This window comes from Rhinoderma darwinii, chromosome 4 (assembly GCF_050947455.1).
Source record: "Rhinoderma darwinii isolate aRhiDar2 chromosome 4, aRhiDar2.hap1, whole genome shotgun sequence".
NCBI lineage: Eukaryota > Metazoa > Chordata > Amphibia > Anura > Rhinodermatidae > Rhinoderma > Rhinoderma darwinii.
Genome location: NC_134690.1, coordinates 54,408,962 through 54,427,612, shown reverse-complemented (window position 1 = coordinate 54,427,612; position 18,651 = coordinate 54,408,962).

Below are 18,651 nucleotides of genomic sequence, written 5' to 3'. Positions count from 1 at the left end.
CTACGGGCACCGGTTGTCCATGCCGGAAGCAGATGCCTCAGGTTACAGAATAGCGGCCGAGCTGCGGTCCTTCTCCTATTCAAGTGCTGTTCTGCAACACGGCCGCTATGCAGTAGTCGGAGCAATCTGCTTCCGGCTCCGAATAATACATACCCTGCATAACATCTGGTGCCCGGAGGCAGCCGGAGCAGCTGATTGGTGCAGGGTCCAGGTCTCGGACCCCCACGATCATATACTGATGACCTATCCTGTGGACAGGTCATCAGTTGTCCGTGCCTGGACAACCCCTTTAAATTACATTTATTACCTTGGTGTCAGTCATTTTGTAGTCTGGACAACCCTCTAAAGGTGAATTGTCTAGTTTTCAATCCTCGTAAAGGAGAACTTCCAGAAGTGTTATACAAAAGACCCTTAGTGTACAAAGATGTGAAAAAAGTTCATCAACAGCTTGGAGTTACAGCGAGGCCTGAGATCCGGTATCCCCCTGATAACACTTCCTGTCCTGTGCTTTGGCAGTTCAACTATGTCATAGAAACATTGTGTGGATTCAAACCTCCATCTGCATCAATGTCTATTTAAATACACGTATAATTGCTGTTGTTCAAATCATCAGTGATCCTATGGCAAGGATATGGACAGGAAGTTTTGTCATGGGGACACGAGTGGAAGAGTTTTTGGCTTAGAGCTTTCAACTTGGCAATAATTACATTTATTAAAAACATTTGGCAAATATTCTGCTACAATAATAGGCGTTCATATGTGACACTTCTTAAAGTTTACTGTTCTGTGCCCCTTTTAGGGCATGCACTGGGACCAGACGATTCGGGGGATGGTGATGTGTGGCCTAGTATGTCATTTGGAAATGGACAATTCCTTTAAGAATGCTTATTAATTACATATCTTTTGAGTAAACTAATAGGTGTCATTCTTATTTGACTGCTGGGTTTTGTAGTGAGTATTGGCCCTTTGTACAAATTGACTGCATCCTATAGGTGATGGAAGAGCTATAGGTGTCACGCCTAACATATATCACATGTTGAGTTCAGACTGTCTATAACCCCGACCTGCATGTTTATCAAAGGGAATTTGATACTTTGTGTCTGTTCTATCTATTGCACTATACCTTGTATGTTATTACATCATTTTATGTTTCATCTGTACGTTTTTAACTGTTTCATGGAAAGTTTTAATGTTTGATCTCAAGGCTGGAGAGGGGTTACTATTTACACAATTTATGGAGATATAAAATATGTTTAACTTGTTGAATCTTGGTACGACATCTGGGCGACTATCTTTTCAGATGTTGATGTCTAGTGTTCAGCGCATGGTGAGAAAACAAAGTTGTATGCAAATCATACAAAAAAAGAATAATTCACTTGTATATATGTACAGCATTGGAAACCAAGTTTTCAACGGTTAATCATAGTGCAACTGCTTGTTCGCTGTGGCCCCCTGGTGGCCCAATGTGTGAAGTGACACTTTGTACTGTCCGCAGTACTGCTCTATGGGTTGACTCCGTATTATTACCTCGTACACTGATTTCTTATCCCATTCATGTTGTTCTCTTTTGCCTAGTAATCTGTTTCTCGTATCTCATGTGACCGTACAGATGGCGTTACTTCCCTCTGGTCTTGGTTATTGGTCTACCTTTGAGACATTACTTTTCAGAGTATATTATGAACTAATTCCCTACTATGTGTCCAACAATTACTGTTCTATTACGGATTTGTGATTTTCTAACATATTCTGTAAAGTGGCTCCAAATTGGATCTCCATCTTTACGTCTTGGTCACCAGCTTTTGCACTCCCATTTGCCCTTACCCCTATTGGCATAGTGCAATGGACAGGGAGCAACAGGTCTAGATTATTGTATCTGTTTAACTCTGTATAACATGAACGCTATTGTTATATTGGATTGTTTGCCCGCTGTATAGGAGGCGGATGGTGCGTTCATTGCTTCACGCTGGATTTTTAGGAACGGGTTCACGGGTTAGTAGATTTAGTGGGTACATAGTATAGGATGTCTTGAGATGTTGTACATCATAATTACTGCCTACTTCTTCTATTAATGATGGCCTGATGTAAGATCAGTGGTCGCTAACCTGTGGTTATTTTAGAAATCTAACTCCCAGCATACCCTAACAACCCGCAGTTGTCACGGCATGCTATGAGTTGTAGTTCCGCCACAGGTTGGAGGCCATTACTGTAGATGGTTTATCAGAAAATATCCCCTTTAGTTGGTTCAGGGGGTAATTATAGTATGTATGTTACTATATACGTGCGTTGTAAGCAGCATTTTGGGAGGATTGGTTAATTTCACACAATCGCTGCACCCGTATGACACCCATATTCACCGAGCCTTCTAATGTATAAAACCTCATGCAGATAAAAAGTAGAGCTGTTACCATAGCAACCGATTTTAGATTATTATTATTATTATTATTTTTTTTTTTAATCGCACTGGAAAAATTAGCTGGAACATGATTGGTCGCCATGGGCGTCGGGCTGTATTGTTTTACTTGCTCCAATGTTTGTAAATTTAAAAAAAATGACAACTTTACAAATAGTCTTGTTTTATAAGTATTCAACCGTTTTCGGTCTACAGATCCTATGTCTCCATGGTTACAGACTGCAAACAAACCCTGTGTGTAGTCTGATCCTACAGTCATGTATTACTTTGTACCATCTGCACCCCCTCATCCATCTGGGTAAAGCCTGCCATGCACATAAGAGACAAGTCTGAACCCACTGATTTTGGCGGGATCGTCCTACAATCTTCTATGTATGGGGGCCTCCCGATTCTCCCACGACGGCAGTTGTCTGGGGAAAGAGGTACCAGGCGTATTGGATCCTTTGTTCCTACTGGAGATAAGCTACGAGGTGTCTGACAGCGAATTATTCCCATGCATGTGCATATTTATGGTGGAGTCAGGAGAAATAGCCGTTATTTCATGTGTATGGCCAGCTTAAAGAGGCTCTGTCACCAGATTTAGCAACCCCTATCTGCTATTGCAGCAGATCGGCGCTGCAATGTAGATTACAGTAACGTTTTTATTTTTAAAAAACGAGCATTTTTGGCCAAGTTATGGCCATTTTTGTATTTATGCAAATGAGGCTTGCAAAAGTACAACTGGGCGTGTTGAAAAGTAAAAGTACAAGTGGGCGTGTATTATGTGCGTACATCGGGGCGTTTTTACTACTTTTACTAGCTGGGCGTTCTGATGAGAAGTATCATCCACTTCTCTTCAGAACGCCCAGCTTCTGGCAGTGCAGATCTGTGACGTCACTCACAGGTCCTGCATCGTGTCGACCACATCGGCACCAGAGGCTACAGTTGATTCTGCAGCAGCATCAGCGTTTGCAGGTAAGTAGCTACATCGATTTACCTGCAAACGCCGATGCTGCTGCAGAATCATCTGTAGCCTCTGGTGCCGATGTGTCCTCGCTCGTCTGACACGATGCAGGACCTGTGAGTGACGACACAGCGTGATCTGCCAGAAGCTGGGCGTTCTGAAGAGAAGTGGATGATACTTCTCGTCAGAAAGCCCAGCTAGTAAAAGTAGTAAACACGCCCCGATGTACGCACATAATACACGCCCACTTGTACTTTTACTTTTAAACACACCCACTTGGACTTTTGCAAGCCTCATTTGCATAAATACAAAAATGGTCATAACATAAAATGCTCGTTTTTTAAAAATAAAAACGTTACTCTTATCTACATTGCAGTGCCGATCTGCTGCAATAGCAGAGAGGGGTTGCAAAATCTGGTGACAGAGCCTCTTTAACACAGGACTGCAGGATCAGACTGTAAATATGGAGGCACAAAGGTTTACATTGAAGTTGTATACAAAAAAAACTTATGATATTTTTAGTCAAAACTATTTACTTCATTTTTTTTTAGATGGGTCGGAGCAATAGAAAAATTGGTTGCAAAAGTGGACATACCCTTTAGTACATGAGACCCGCCATATAACTTTTTTTAGACCGCTTAATTTCACGTATGGTCACACTGACATTAATCCCATATGACCCTTCGTTAAGACCATTTTCCCCACCAGTATTTTCAGTATGTGTTATTCCTTGCCAGAAATTAAAGCTGGCCGTACACATAGGACTTTGACCGGCCAGAATGTGGCCGATCAATTGTCCATGGGATCGTTCGTACAAATAATCCCACCAGCGATCTGATTGAGTAAACTGGCCAATCAGGGAGTCAGTTTTTAAAAAAAATACTCGCTCCCTGGGGACAGCGCAAAGGATTGGCCGATCACTTGCAGTTTCGGTGAATATTTTCCTACCTGGCCGATCACATTTTCGGCAGACGAGTTAGTTGTGCTACCAATAGTTGGGCAAAGTCTACCATTTCGGCCGACTTTAATCTTGTCTATGGGCAGCTTTACAGGAAGTATAAGGATGGACTGAAAATATAACCCTGTGTATTTACTCTCATATTCCAAAATGGCTTCATTTTGGTGAAAGAAAAGTTCTTTTTAACATTTTTAAGGTTTCTGTAATGTCCCTGTTTGTATAGGTCCTGACCTATGACGATCGTTTCAACTTGTGCTGTTTTATAGATTGTTGCTTCATGTGATTTTTTTTATTTATTTTTTTTATTTTTTTTTCCCACTAAGCAGTTTTATATTTTTGCACAGATTTAGTCCTCGGTGGGCCATTATGTGTGTACATGGTTTGTATCATTGCCTTACAGATACACTCCCCCTCGTTACCTTGGAAAGAAGTAGTTTTTGCTGCTAGTGCTGCTGAAAAGTAATTGGGGAAGCTACAATGTTATTTGTTTATTGATCATTTTTCTTTTATAAAAAAAAAACTAAAAACAATTTTTTTTTTATAGTTTTTGGAGTTTTTAAAAATTTAAAGGCTCATGAATTCATAGTTAAAAATGAGGCTTTTCCTTGGAGTACTTTAAAGCAGTGACCTCCAACCTGTGGCTCTCCAGCTCTTGCAAAACTGCTGGTTTATTTTTACAGGCCGTTTTTTTGATTCAGCAGCGTAAAAATACGCCTTGTATGAACTACACAGTGTATTTCCCATTTGCGTTTTTCCATGTTGCAAATTAGTAGATTCAAAGATTTCACTGAGCCTCACATGATTTTCTTCTGAAAAAACGCTATAAAAAAACCCCCACAAAACACATTTAGGCTATGTTCACACGGGGTATTTTGCAGAGTTTTTTGACGTGGAAACTGCGTCGCAAAACTCGTCAAAAACGGCCCGAGAACGCCTCCCATTGATTTCAATGGGAGGCGTCGGCGTCTTTTTCCCGCGAGCAGTAAAATTGCCTCGCGGGAAAAAGAAGTGACATGCCCGATCTTCGGGCGCTTCCGCCTCTGACCTCCCATTGACTTCAATGGGAGGCAGAGAAAGTGTATTTCGCGCTGTATTATGCCCGCGGCTCTCAATGGCCGCGGGCGAAAATCGCCGCGAAAATCGGCGTGCAGGGAGAGGAAAATCTGCCTCAAAGTTCCAAACGGAATTTTGAGGCAGATATTCCTCCCCCAAAATACTCCGTGTGAACATAGCCTTACACATAGCTAGCTGAAAAAATCCACACCATTGTAAAAAATTGCTAGACAAAAGAAAAACATGGCACCGTTAAAAAGTACTGTTTGTCATGCGTTTAATATTTCTCTATTGACTTCCAGATAACATCTGGCCACAGCGTTTTTTTGCCGAAGACAAACGCCACAAAAATACAGCGTTTTACCTAAAAGAGCTTTGTGCGAAGGCACCCTAAGGCTATGTTCACACAAGGCAGATACGCTGCGTAAAAACACACCGCGTATCCGCCCTGGACGCTGCAGGGAATTCCGGCCGAAAAACCTCACCAAATTGTGGTGCAGTTAAATGTTCGCTGCGGAAAACCACATAAAACAAGAAAAAAAGTGTGACACTTACGTAGACATGGCGACACGTCCCTCTGCAGGCCGGCCTCCTGGGATGACGTTTCATCCCATGTGACAGCTGCAGACTGTGATTGGCTGCAGCGGTCACATGACATGAAACCGCATCCCAGGAGGCCGGCCTGAACCAAGTAGCAGAGAATTCTGGGTAAGTATAAGATTTCTTTTTTTTCCAAGTTGCGATTTCTGCAGCAGAATCGCAGCTTTTCCACCGCAAAAATCGCAACATCTATTTGTTGCCATTTTACCTCCCCATTGAATTCAATGGGGAAAAGATGCAACAAATAAGCAGCGATTCCGCAAATACAATTCACATGCTGCGGATTAAAAAAAAACTGCACCGCAGGTGAATTTCTGAGCGGTTTTTCATTTACGCAGCGTGTGGATGACATTTGTTCAAATCTCATCCACTCTGCTGCTACTGTATTACGCTGCGGATTTCGCAGTATTTACGCTACGTGTGAACTTACCCGAACAGTGAAACCTCTTTGAGACAACCACCCAAAATTCCATTGAAAAATGGTCTAGAGGGGTGGCCCACTTAGAGATGATATCCAGTATGCATAGTATATGGTGGATCTGTACTGTAGGCTGGCTCAGATAATGCAGTGTGACTGCAGTCCAAGATGGCCTAATAGAGTGACAACCGCCCCAGGTGTCCTTTTCAATTGTCACTTTCTGTCTCCCACATAGCGCTGATGACAGGAGAAAGTAACACAGACAAACTTGTTTTAAGATGGCTTGTAATTATCTTTGTACTTCTTTCCTACTGGAACACAATAATATATTAAAAAAAATTCCCTTTTTAAAGGAACATTCAAGGTAAAACGGATACACCGTGTTATGCCTAGTGCAGATGGTGTTGTTTGTATCTGTGTCATGCACCGCCCCCTCAGGACCTGCACATAGCATAGCTCTGTTTGCCAGGAGTATTCCTTTAAATTACCGCTCCTGTTTAATAGAGCTAATGGAATCACAGGTCGAGAGATATTTGTATGCTGTTATCTTGGCATACCTCTTCCAGTATGGAACGCATTTTATTTCTATATATAATAGAAACAACATCAATTCACCACAGTTTTTAGACATATTGACTTATGTGGAATGAACAGTAGTCCATATTAAGGCTTCGTTCACATCTGCGCTAAGTTTTTCTGTTCCTCGGTTCCGTCATAGGAACAGAAGAACGAAAAAAACTGAAGTGTCAGAGCCATTGCATCATGAATACCAATGGCGCCCTACGGAACCCATTGACTTTAATGGGTTCTATGAGGGTGCCGGCGTTTTCCTGGAAGAAATAGCGCAGCATGCGGATCTATTTATTTATTTTTCTCGCATTTTACCCCTAACGGAGCTTCCAACACAGATGTAAACGGAGCCTAAATTGGATCGATTACCCTAATCCAATCAATGGGGCCATTATGTCATAAAGGGAGGCATGGGGCACAGAAGTTCTCATACTTCATTGATATGATTATTTCACAGTGAGCTCAGAAGTATTGTTGCAGCCCACAGAATGGCGCTCATGTTAAAGCTGCAGAATGGCGCTCATGTTAAAGTTGCAGAATGGCGCTCATGTTAAAGCTGCAGTCTCAGGAAGCCACACTTCCATTCACCTCTTCTTTTCTCCCCTGGTCACGGCGTTTTGGTAATTTTGGTGAAGTACATGTAACATTTTGTACTAAAAGCTCAGCGTCCTTGTGACAGGTCTATTTGTAGCATGCTCATAAATACGTTTGCAAACTATTTTGATTATTATTTTTTTTGTACTTTGAGCCTAGAAGTATTTTCCTTTTTGTTAAGTATTTCATAACTTTGTTTTTAACTAATATTAACTTTTTGTTTCATAGAAATGTAACTGTCACTTTTTTGAGAATCATAAAATTATATTTGTTTGCATAAAGAGACTTGTGTTGATTTTTTATTATTATCCTTCATTTTTATAGCACCAACATATTCTGCAATTCTCATCATCTCATTTTCCGATCTTAAAAAGGTTATACATGTTTAGAAATTTATGGCTCATGTGGCTGAGAGCATGAAGAAAGATCACTAAATACAAACATGGGGAGAACATACCCTATATGAACAAAACTGGGACACCCCTCCAAATCATTGAATTCAGTTGTTTCATTCAGTCCCATTGCCACAGATGTATAAAATCCAGCACCTCGCCATGCAGTCGCCTCTACATGAATCTGATAGAATGGGTCGTTCTAAAGAGCTCATTGAATACCAGCGTGGTCCTGTAATAGGATGTCACCGGTGTAACAAGTCAGTTCCTGAAATTTCTTCCCTCCTAGATATTCCACCAATAACTGTGAGTGTTATTGCTGTAAAGTGGAAGCATTTAATAACCACAGCAACTCAGCCACGAAGTGTAGACCACGTAAAGTTACAGAGCGGGGTCACCGAGTGCTGAGGCACATAGTACATAAAAGTCACCAACGCTCTGCTGACTCAATAACTGCAGAGCTCCAAACCTCCGACATGAACATCCGCACAAAAACTGTGCCCCGGCAGCTTCATGGCATTGGAGCAGAGCAGCGGAAACGTGTTCTGTGGAGTAATAAATCACTCTTCTCCATCTGGCAGTCTGATGGACGAGTCTCGGTTTGGTGAATGCCAGGAGCACGTGACCTGCTTGACTGAATTGTGCCTAGGGGCGTAACTAGGAAACACTGGGCCCCATAGTAAACTTTTGACTGGGCCCCCCTCCTCTGGGTGCCACACACAGCTCCTCCTGTAGACCGTGCTTTACAGCCCCTTCCTGTAGACACTGCTATACTTTCAAGTATCACATAGAGGGACAATCGATGGCGTCAATTTTTTTTTTTTTGCTTTTAAGTCATGCCTCTAATCCTACCCAATCCCCGCCCATACACACACCCGGTTTAGCCTACACAGTATTATGCTCCCATATTGCCCCCCACACAGTATAATGCCCCCATAGCTGCCAGCATACAGTATAATGCCCACACAGATGCCCCATAGAGTATAATGCCCACACAGATGCCCCAATGCAGTACAATGCCCCCACAGTATAATGCTCCCCATTAGCTGCCCCACAGTGTATTGCCCACCATAGCTGCCCCACACTGTATAATGTCTCCCATAGCTGCCCCCACAGTATATTTCCCCCCCATAGCAGCCCCCACAGTATAATGCCCCCCCATAGCTGCCCCATATGATAATGCCCCCATAGCTGTCCCCACAGTCCCTCATAGCTGCCTTCACACAGTATATTGCCCCCCATAGCTGCCCCCACAATATAATGCCACCCATAGCTGTCCCCACTGTATAATGTCCCCTATACAGTATAATACCCCCTTAGCTGTCCCCACAGTATAATGTCCCCTCAGTATAATGCCACCCATACTGTATAATGCCCCTCATATAGTAAAATGCTCCTATAGCTGCCACCATATCAGCCCCCCTTCCCTACCCAGTAATGCCCCATAGTGCCTAAGAGAAAAATAATTACTTACCTATTCCCGTTCCCAATGGAGACGGGATAATGCTATGGTGTTGTTTTTCAGGGGTCGGCCTAGGCCCGTAAGTTCCAGTGAAGGGAAATCTTAAAGGGTTTTCCCACGAGGGACATTTATGACATATCCATAGGATATAATCCAAAAAATGCAATATTTGAAGCAGCACAAATCCCGTTATCAGGAGCGTTGTCACGCTGTAAAATCAGATAAACCCAGTCTGACGTAATGTAATCCTCAGAAAAACAATTTTCACACTTTTAACATACACATATAAAACCTGAACTATAAAATTTAAAATAATCACATTGTACTCCCATACCCCTATATTTTATGAAGGTAGACATTTTACACACTGTAAAAATGCCACCCGGCACTTTATGCTAAGGGACGCCTTCATGCAATTTAGCATCAAACTGTGTGTAAAAAAGGCATAAAAAGGTCATGTTTGTGGCTAAAAGTCTGACTAAAGCAGAACATTAGATGCACATATTCACAAAAATTTAAATTCGGGATGTGCAAAATGTTTATACATACCACTTATGCCTATGCCTACATGATTCACAGATTCACCAGAAATTAAGGACTGCAAGGACCCATTGTCCACCTTACCTGCCCAGGACCTTATACCATCCTTCATTAAATAACACACCAACACCTTCTTTATGGAAATGTGGAAGTGGCCACAGCTTTATTATATTTACACCATCGGCATGAAGACATATATATATATTTCTTTCTCTCCTTCTCCTGAAATGCCGATGCTCCATGTCTCCATCAGGCATGTAGGGTGCTAACTCTGTCTTCTTCTGCCGTACTTTCCGCCAGCTGTGACATCTACGAAAAAACCAGAAAAACGCCAGAACAAGAATATAACCGTAGAAAAATGTTTCAAAAAACAAAACCAACACCACCGGGGGAGGGAGGGCGAGTGTTTCTTTCACTGCAGCTTGAAGGTAAGAGGGCTTTCTGCCCCAAACCCCTGCCTTATATCTTCTTAACCACGCCCCTCTCAACCCCTTGTTCACCAATCCTGGTCCTGGGCATTATTGAAACGTTCCATCCTTCTTAACCCCTTGCAGTCCCTGACACTCTCCCTAGGCGCTTCAGTGTCTGCAAGACTGCAAGGTCCCATTGTCCACCTTACCTGCCCAGGACCTTATACCATCCTTCATTAAATAACACACCAACACCTTCTTTATGGAAATGTGGAAGTGGCCACAGCTTTATTATATTTACACCATCGGCATGAAGACATATATATATATTTCTTTCTCTCCTTCTCCTGAAATGCCGATGCTCCATGTCTCCATCAGGCATGTAGGGTGCTAACTCTGTCTTCTTCTGCCGTACTTTCCGCCAAGAAGGGGAACTGAGAAACCTACTCAGTCCCCCGACCACCCCCACCAAGCAACGCCAGTCCTCTCTCGGCACCATCCAACAGATCCAATAAAAAGATATCAAGCCCGATATCATTGAGGTGTACCCCATCCGGTGCCAGCAAGTCCGCATTATCCCCTTCCAAGGATTGGTGCCGCAGCCCAACTCCACCTATCGAGCGAATGAACCGCGACACCCGCACATTAAGTAACCTGCGCACTCTCTCCAACGCTGCCATGTTCCTGGCTCCCTGCCACACCGTCCGTGCCACTATCTCCGACCATACCACTACGCAGCGAGCAAACAGATCCTGAAAGCGCGCCAAATCAGTCCGAATTAATGATAACAACTCGGCCATTTTAACTTGGCCGATATCATTTCCCCCAGCGTGAATGATCAGGACAACAGGTCCGTCAGTGTGCCTCGTAACTGCCACTACTTCTGGCAGCAACTGCACCCACCGTAGTCCCCGGACACCTCTCCAGTGGACGTCGGCCTGTGAGAGGCCAAATTCGGACCCAACGGCCTCCGTACCGCTCGGACCGCCGCCCAATGCACATATGAGTGCCCCAGGATCCACACCTGGGGGCGCTGAGACCCTAAAAAGAAAAGTCAAGCTAAATTCCCGGACAAATGCGAAAGGATACAGACAGGAATAGCATACACGATACCTTAAGGAAACGAGGAAGGAGGGGAGGGGGGGGGGGCATCAGGGGGAGGAGGAGAAAAAAGGGGAACTAACAGGGGGACCACATGATTAATCACACTTTAAAACCAAATCCGGTCGCACATACGACTTATAGCTATTAGAACACCATCTGCCCAAACGCATGATAGCCACTGAATCCAAGCCCAAGGCATCTGCTTCCGTGGCAGCGCCAATCCTAAACGAATGCGTGCCAAACTCGCCCTGTGGCAGCCCCAGGTACTTTAGCCCGGCCTTAAAAACCGCCTCAAATTGAAAACGCGACATCGCTGAACCAATTTGATGTATCAAGAATTGAGCCCCGGGCGCCCGTACAGACATAAATTCTTGAACCAACCTTACTGGACACTCCTGGCCCCCAATCTTCCTAATCGACAACCAAGCTCCCCTCCCTGCCGTATCTGTCTTTGACCTCCGAACGCAGACCCGGAGGGAATCCCCCAAAACCACCACATCAGATCCGAGTAGCCCACCGCTTGTGTTCACGCTGTGCGGAACCAGCTCACTAACCCGTAATGCGGCGAAGAAAGCCAAAGAAAAAGCCGCACCAAACAACGAAACCTCATATTCATCCCGGCACACAAAACACAACACGGATAGAAGCCGACCCAGGAGCGCAAAAGATACTGGACGCCTCGTGTCCCTGGAAAACGCCTCTTTCTTCCACCCTTTCAAAGACTGCCTAACAACAAATTCTTTTGTAACATCCCTACATCCCCACAATTTTAACATAAAGGCCACACCTGCTAAATGTTTTCCTGCAGTGGCCGCACTGCAACCCTCCTGACGTAACTGCACCAAGCTTGCAAGGGTGATATCAAGGTGACAACCATCCTGTGATGGGAAATTACCCCCCGCAATCTCCAACCACCGATCCCATGCTCTGCAATGACTCTTCCAAGTCGCTGGCACCACAGAACCCCTCAACAGTCTCATAAGTTGTCCTCGACCAGGGCCCATAAGTGAAGGGGGGGGGACTCCCCTTCTGCCAAAGCTGCCGGGTGCAATTCCCGAAACCAGGACATCTGTGAACGAGACAAAGCATCGGCCATCACATTACGGACTCCCGGAACATGTTTTGCACGAAACCACACATTTAACTGCAGACATTTTAAAACCAACCATCGTAATAACGCTAATACCGGCAATGAACTAGATGACAAACCGTTCACCGCGTGAACCACCGCCATATGGTCTGTCCAAAATACAATCCGCTTATTCACCATCACGCTACCCCACAACTCTATAGCAACTATAATCGGAAACAACTCCAATAACGTCAAATTACGTACCAAACCTAACTCCCCCCAATGCGAGGGCCAAGGGGATCTACACCAACTTCGGCCCAAAATTGCTCCAAAACCATCACTCCCAGCTGCATCCTTGAACAATTCCAAATCTATATTAGACAACTCAGCGTCCTGACACACTGACCTACCATTAAATGAACTCAAAAAGGAATGCCAGACAAACAAATCCTTCTTCATCCAGGACGTCACCCGGATGAAATGATTCGGTTTTAATATACCCCTAGTGGCTAAGGACAGACGCCTAGAAAAAACACGACCCATTGGAATTATCCGACAGGCAAACACCAGCAGTCCCAATAACGACTGTAACTGTTTTAACGTCACTTTTTTAGACCCCATGACCTGGTCAACTTGCGACACCAGACTTGCCAACTTGTCATCAGGCAAGCGAAAAATCATCTGCACGGTATCAATCTCAATGCCCAAAAATGACAAAACAGTTACCGGGCCTTCAGTCTTGTCTTCCGAAATAGGTACACCAAACGCGACATTACCTGTCGAAACACTCGTAGCAACGTGCTGCACAACCCAGAGCCCGCAGGGCCCACAAAAAGAAAATCATCCAAATAATGAATGACCGAAGCAAAACCAGATTCCAAACGAACCACCCATTCTAGAAAGGACGCAAACATTTCAAAGTAACTACACGATATGGAACAACCCATGGGAAGGCACATATCAACATAAAAAGCATTATCTAAATAACAACCCAGCAAGTGAAAACACTCCGGATGAACCGGCAATAAACGAAAAGCCGCTTCAATATCTGACTTAGCTAACAACGCACCTTGTCCTGCCGCCTGTACCAGCCTCACTGCAACATCAAAAGATGTATACGAAACCGCCGCATCCGCCCTGGGAATCCCATCGTTAACAGAACCGCCACGAGGAAAGGAAAGGTGATGAATCAGCCTAAACTTCCCCCGCTCCTTCTTCGGAACTAAGCCAAGGGGGGAAACTCGCAGATTCGGGTACGGCGGCTCGCAGAATGGACCTGCCATTCTCCCTAACTCCACCTCTTTCGCCAACTTTAGACGCGCAATGCCAACATTCTCATTGATCGACTTCAAATTGTCAGCCAACGACAATGTTGCAGAATATTCAAAAGGAATCTCAAAACCAAACGAAAACCCGCTAGTGAGCACCTCTGCTTCCCGCCTCCTGTGGTATCGCTCTAACCATGGGACCATCTCGAGAACGTTCACCGGCGTTCTCCGCTGCGCCGGAAACAGGTGGTTTGACCGGCTGCTTGCCTCTCCGGAAACAACGGAGCGCCGAATGAGCGCCCCCACAGATGGAGCATTCATGTCGGAATTTGCACGTGGCAAAGAACCGACAGTGTCCCTCGTTGTAGAGCCAACAGGCCCCTGTGGGCCTAGCGGCCGCAGCTCCAGGGGCGGGACCTGGCGCTGCGGCCGCACCGGGAAAGGGTCGTTGCTGTCTGCTCCCTTGCGCTAAGATGAGCTGCAACCACACGTCCGTTGCCTTAGTCGCCCAACTAATATCGGGCGACAAAGCCAAACGACGCCGAAATTCTTCATCATAACGCCACCAGGCCGCACCACCGTGCAGCCTGTGGGCGCTGAAAATTGTGTCAAAATAAACAAACAACACGGCCCCTTTCCCGGGATACCGCTGGCAAATCACGTGAGCCAGTGTAGCATAACCAGTTGCCAAACGTTTTTGCGACTTTTGCTTTCTTATCCGAACCTCTCTCAAAAACCCGCTCCTTATCAACAGTCACCTGCTCCACTGAGACCAAGGACCAAATATCCACAAATTCATTCTTCCAAATCTTGTCCTTGGTCTCAGCTGACAAATGAGTCCCGAGAGGAGCGACCCCACAAAACAAAGAATCTCGAAACGTCAAACTAGCTAAAGTATTTTCTCTCTCAGACGGGAGCTTAGCCCCCCCTGGTGGCACCGAGTGAACCAACGTTCCCTCATTCACATTCAAACCAGCCACCACGGCTTTTAAAACGGAAATCAAATCAGCACCCGAAGCATTAGATCTATTAAGCCATGCGTCACCGCAGGCCGACTCACCGCTCCCAGAGGTCCCACCGACTCCAGAGGGTCCGTCAGCCACTTGCCGTGGCACTGGAACCACAGCCTGAACCTCCTCCACCGGCCCGGCGGGAGGGACAAGCTGGGACAGCTGCTCACGATCCACCGACAAGTGCCGCACCTCCTGGCGTCGACTGTGTCTCTGCGGCCGTGACGATCTCCGCGACGACCTCCTCCACGACCCTGACGAGGCAGATGCCGATGTCGCTGACGAGGAGGAGAATCCCTCACTGGAAGACGAGGAAGACCGCCGACCATGCCTCTTCACGCCACCTGATCTGCGACGTCTGTGATGGCCGCAATGACGATGTCTTCCAGCTCGGCGTTTCCTCCCTCGCCTGGAACGCTCTCTCACCGGACCTGCAGGAGAAAAATGAGACAAGGCAGGAGAAGGGCAAAACGGATCCACCGCTCCCCTGACCCTATCCTCACTAGCACGCTCCCCTCCCGGCCTCGACCCCTGCAGACAGGGAACCGGGGGAGATTGGAGTTGAGAAGCAGCAGGCGCAGCAGAAGCCCCCGCCCCAGGACTATGCCGCGTATTCACCGCTCGCTTCCTCGTACTCGCCGCCATCTTCTTTTCATGGGCGCCGCCATCTTGTTTCCTGGACGACCTGGGCCGGCCAGGAAGTCCCGCCTCTGTTCTCCCCACAGCCATTTCCGGCTGCACAGAGAACAGAACGGGGAAAGATGGCGCCGACCCCGGATGCTCACAGGAACCGGAAGCAAGTCCCAGCTCCCGTGAACATGCCGCATGGTAAGCGACCATGTCGGACCAGTCACCTGGGCCCGCCATACTCACCCCCCTGTCCCGTAAATCGCCCGCTGCCTCCGTGCCCGCACCAGCAGCTCGAGGCTGGTTGTACCGTGCCTTTGCCGGTTTAACAGCAGCCCTCTTACCGCCATGGGGAGGGACGCCCGCGCGACGAGTGGACGGGGGGAGGGCGGCACTATGTCGACCGACGAAGCGCCAGTCGACATAGGCCTAGGGGACATGCTGGGACCACCGCACGACGGTGCAGCAGTCACTGCGCCCCGCACAGCAACGGGGCTAGGGCTCAAACGAACCGGGGTGCGTATAACGCGCTGCGGCCTACCTCGGGTAGCCGCTCCCGGCTGTTCCATGCCACGATCTGATCCTCGATTCTCTCCCTCCGCCAGCAGGGATTCCAGCCAGGCAGGCCCCTCCAACGCTACCCGCTGTGCCACCTTCCGCAACAGATCTTCCGCCATCGTCCTGAAGGATCACGCTCCGAGTCTTCACAGCAGCAGCAAAGGTGTTTCTTTCACTGCAGCTTGAAGGTAAGAGGGCTTTCTGCCCCAAACCCCTGCCTTATATCTTCTTAACCACGGACCTCTCAACCCCTTGTTCACCAATCCTGGTCCTGGGCATTATTGAAACGTTCCATCCTTCTTAACCCCTTGCAGTCCCTGACACTCTCCATAGGCGCTTCAGTGTCTGCAAAGGCCAAAAATCTCCACGTTCCATGAAACATCTAAGCTACGGAGTCAACAAATGGTCTAAATAGAGGTAGGGGGTGATGAGATGTGTTACTGGTCATCTTCTCTCTCCTTAAGGCCCAATGCACACGACCATAGATTTTGTTTGTAACTACGGACCAATTAATTTCTGTTGCCCACGGACACCTTCCCATATATTTACCGTATATATATTTTCCGTATAGGACATGTCCTATTTTTGGCTTTTTTACAGACCGTACCCCCATACTTTATAATGAGAGCACGGCCCGCAAATGCGGGTGACCGTCCGCGACCAGTCGTAGCCACAATCACGAACCGGGATTGCGGTTACGGCCGTGTGCAAGGGGCCCTAGTGGAATAAAAGACAACCCCCCCCCCCTTCCCCATATCACACATCCTTTCTTATTGGTAAGAGGAGTAATAACTTGGAGAAAGGTTCCTGTATCCCCCACTGTTGTCACTGGAGACTGTACAGAGGTAGAGATGACAATAACAGGCTGTGATCTTTATTCCTGCTGTCATTTGCAGCTTGTCCACATGTAAAGGATTTGCTGCGGAAAATTTCCACAGCATTTCCGCATCATCTAGCAGACAATCCACTGCAGAAAATCCCAAACCATTTCATGTGTTTTTTACTGTGGAAAATAATTCAGATTTTTGGTGCGTTTTTTCAAGGGCTGTATGAAGGTGATATTTTTTATCCTTCTAGCGTTCCTGAGATATCGGTGCCATTAGGTTTGGTGCCTGATATACAAATGGGGCCTTTGACTGTCAAGTCGGCAATTACCCTTTGACAAGTGTGCGAGTTAACGTGACAGTCAAAGGCCTCATTTGAATATCGGGCACCAAAACTAGTGGCATCGATATCTCAGGAATGGTGGGGGCTAGAAAAAAAGAAAAGCCAGAATCTGTGAGGCGCCGGAAATCTAACTGAGATGTCAGCAGCAGCTTTATGGGCAGGTGACAGGTTCTCTTGAAGCATTGTTTGTCAAAGGCCCCATGCACATAACCGTAAAAATCATCCGTAATTGCGGACCGCAAATACAGACCCATTCATTTCTATTGTCCATGGACACCTTCCCGTTAATTTACGGGAACATGTCCGGGTCGTAGAAGTGTACCGCAAAAGATAGGACATGTCCTATCTTTTGCTTTTTACGGGCTGTGCTCCCATACATTGTAAATGTCGGCGGCTGTCAGCGCCCGACCGTTCCCACAATCGCAGCCCGTGATTAAGGCCTCAGGCACACGACCATATTTTCTTTTACATTTTTATTGAATTTTCAAAGTCACAGAGAGAAAAAAAACAAAAAAACAGCATTAAGGTCCATGTAAGAACCTTGAAGCACATACATCACTTAGTATATTATAGTAATACAGGACCAAAGACATTATTGAAAGCATACAATAATAAAAAGAACAATAAAAGCAGATTAATACAATAAAGACTGCATATAGATATAGAGAAATAAAAAAAAGGATCCGAAGAGTAAGAATATGTGTAAGAAATTGCCAAACCGCATACTCATATGAGATCACATGCCCACTTAAAATAAAAAACAAAAAGGAATAAAATTTCAATCTCAAAGGGCTACACCATTACCACTAATTCAAAATAAGAAAAGAAAATATGATAACCAATTACCAACATGTCCTAGCAAAAGTGCCATGAATCTGGTAACCTAAATTAAGAGCTTAAATAGCTGCATATTGTAACATAAATGTCAAACTATAGGTGGTAGAAGAGGTAGAAGCTTAGCCCCTTGTGGAGAGGTGGAGAGATAATTGGTCCATGGATCCTATAATGAGATAATTTTAAGGAAGCCTATGAGATCTCAAAGCAAACGCGTTCCATAGTAAAGGAGGTATTTACTTGATTAATTAGTTCAGTTATAGAAAAGTGAGTGGGTATTTTCCAAGATTTGGCTAAGAGCAAACGAGCCGCTATAATAATATGACTGGAGACCAGTTGAGAGTGATATGGGATATTGTGCATATTAAGAAAACATAAGGCCAGAGCCGGATCAGGCATGACAGTACAAGACGAAATGTGGGAGATGATATCAAATACCTGAATCCAAAAGGAGTAGACCTCCGGACATTGCCACCACATATGGAAATATGAACCTTTGCAGCCACATCCCTTCCAGCACAACTCCGAACAAGACGTGTCAGATTTTTCAAAAATTGAAGGCGTCAAATACCAATGTAATAACAATTTCTGAGAAGCTTCTCAATGTTTAACCCTTCTGGATATTTTTTTGGTCCAAGAAAAGGCTATCCGCCAATCTGTC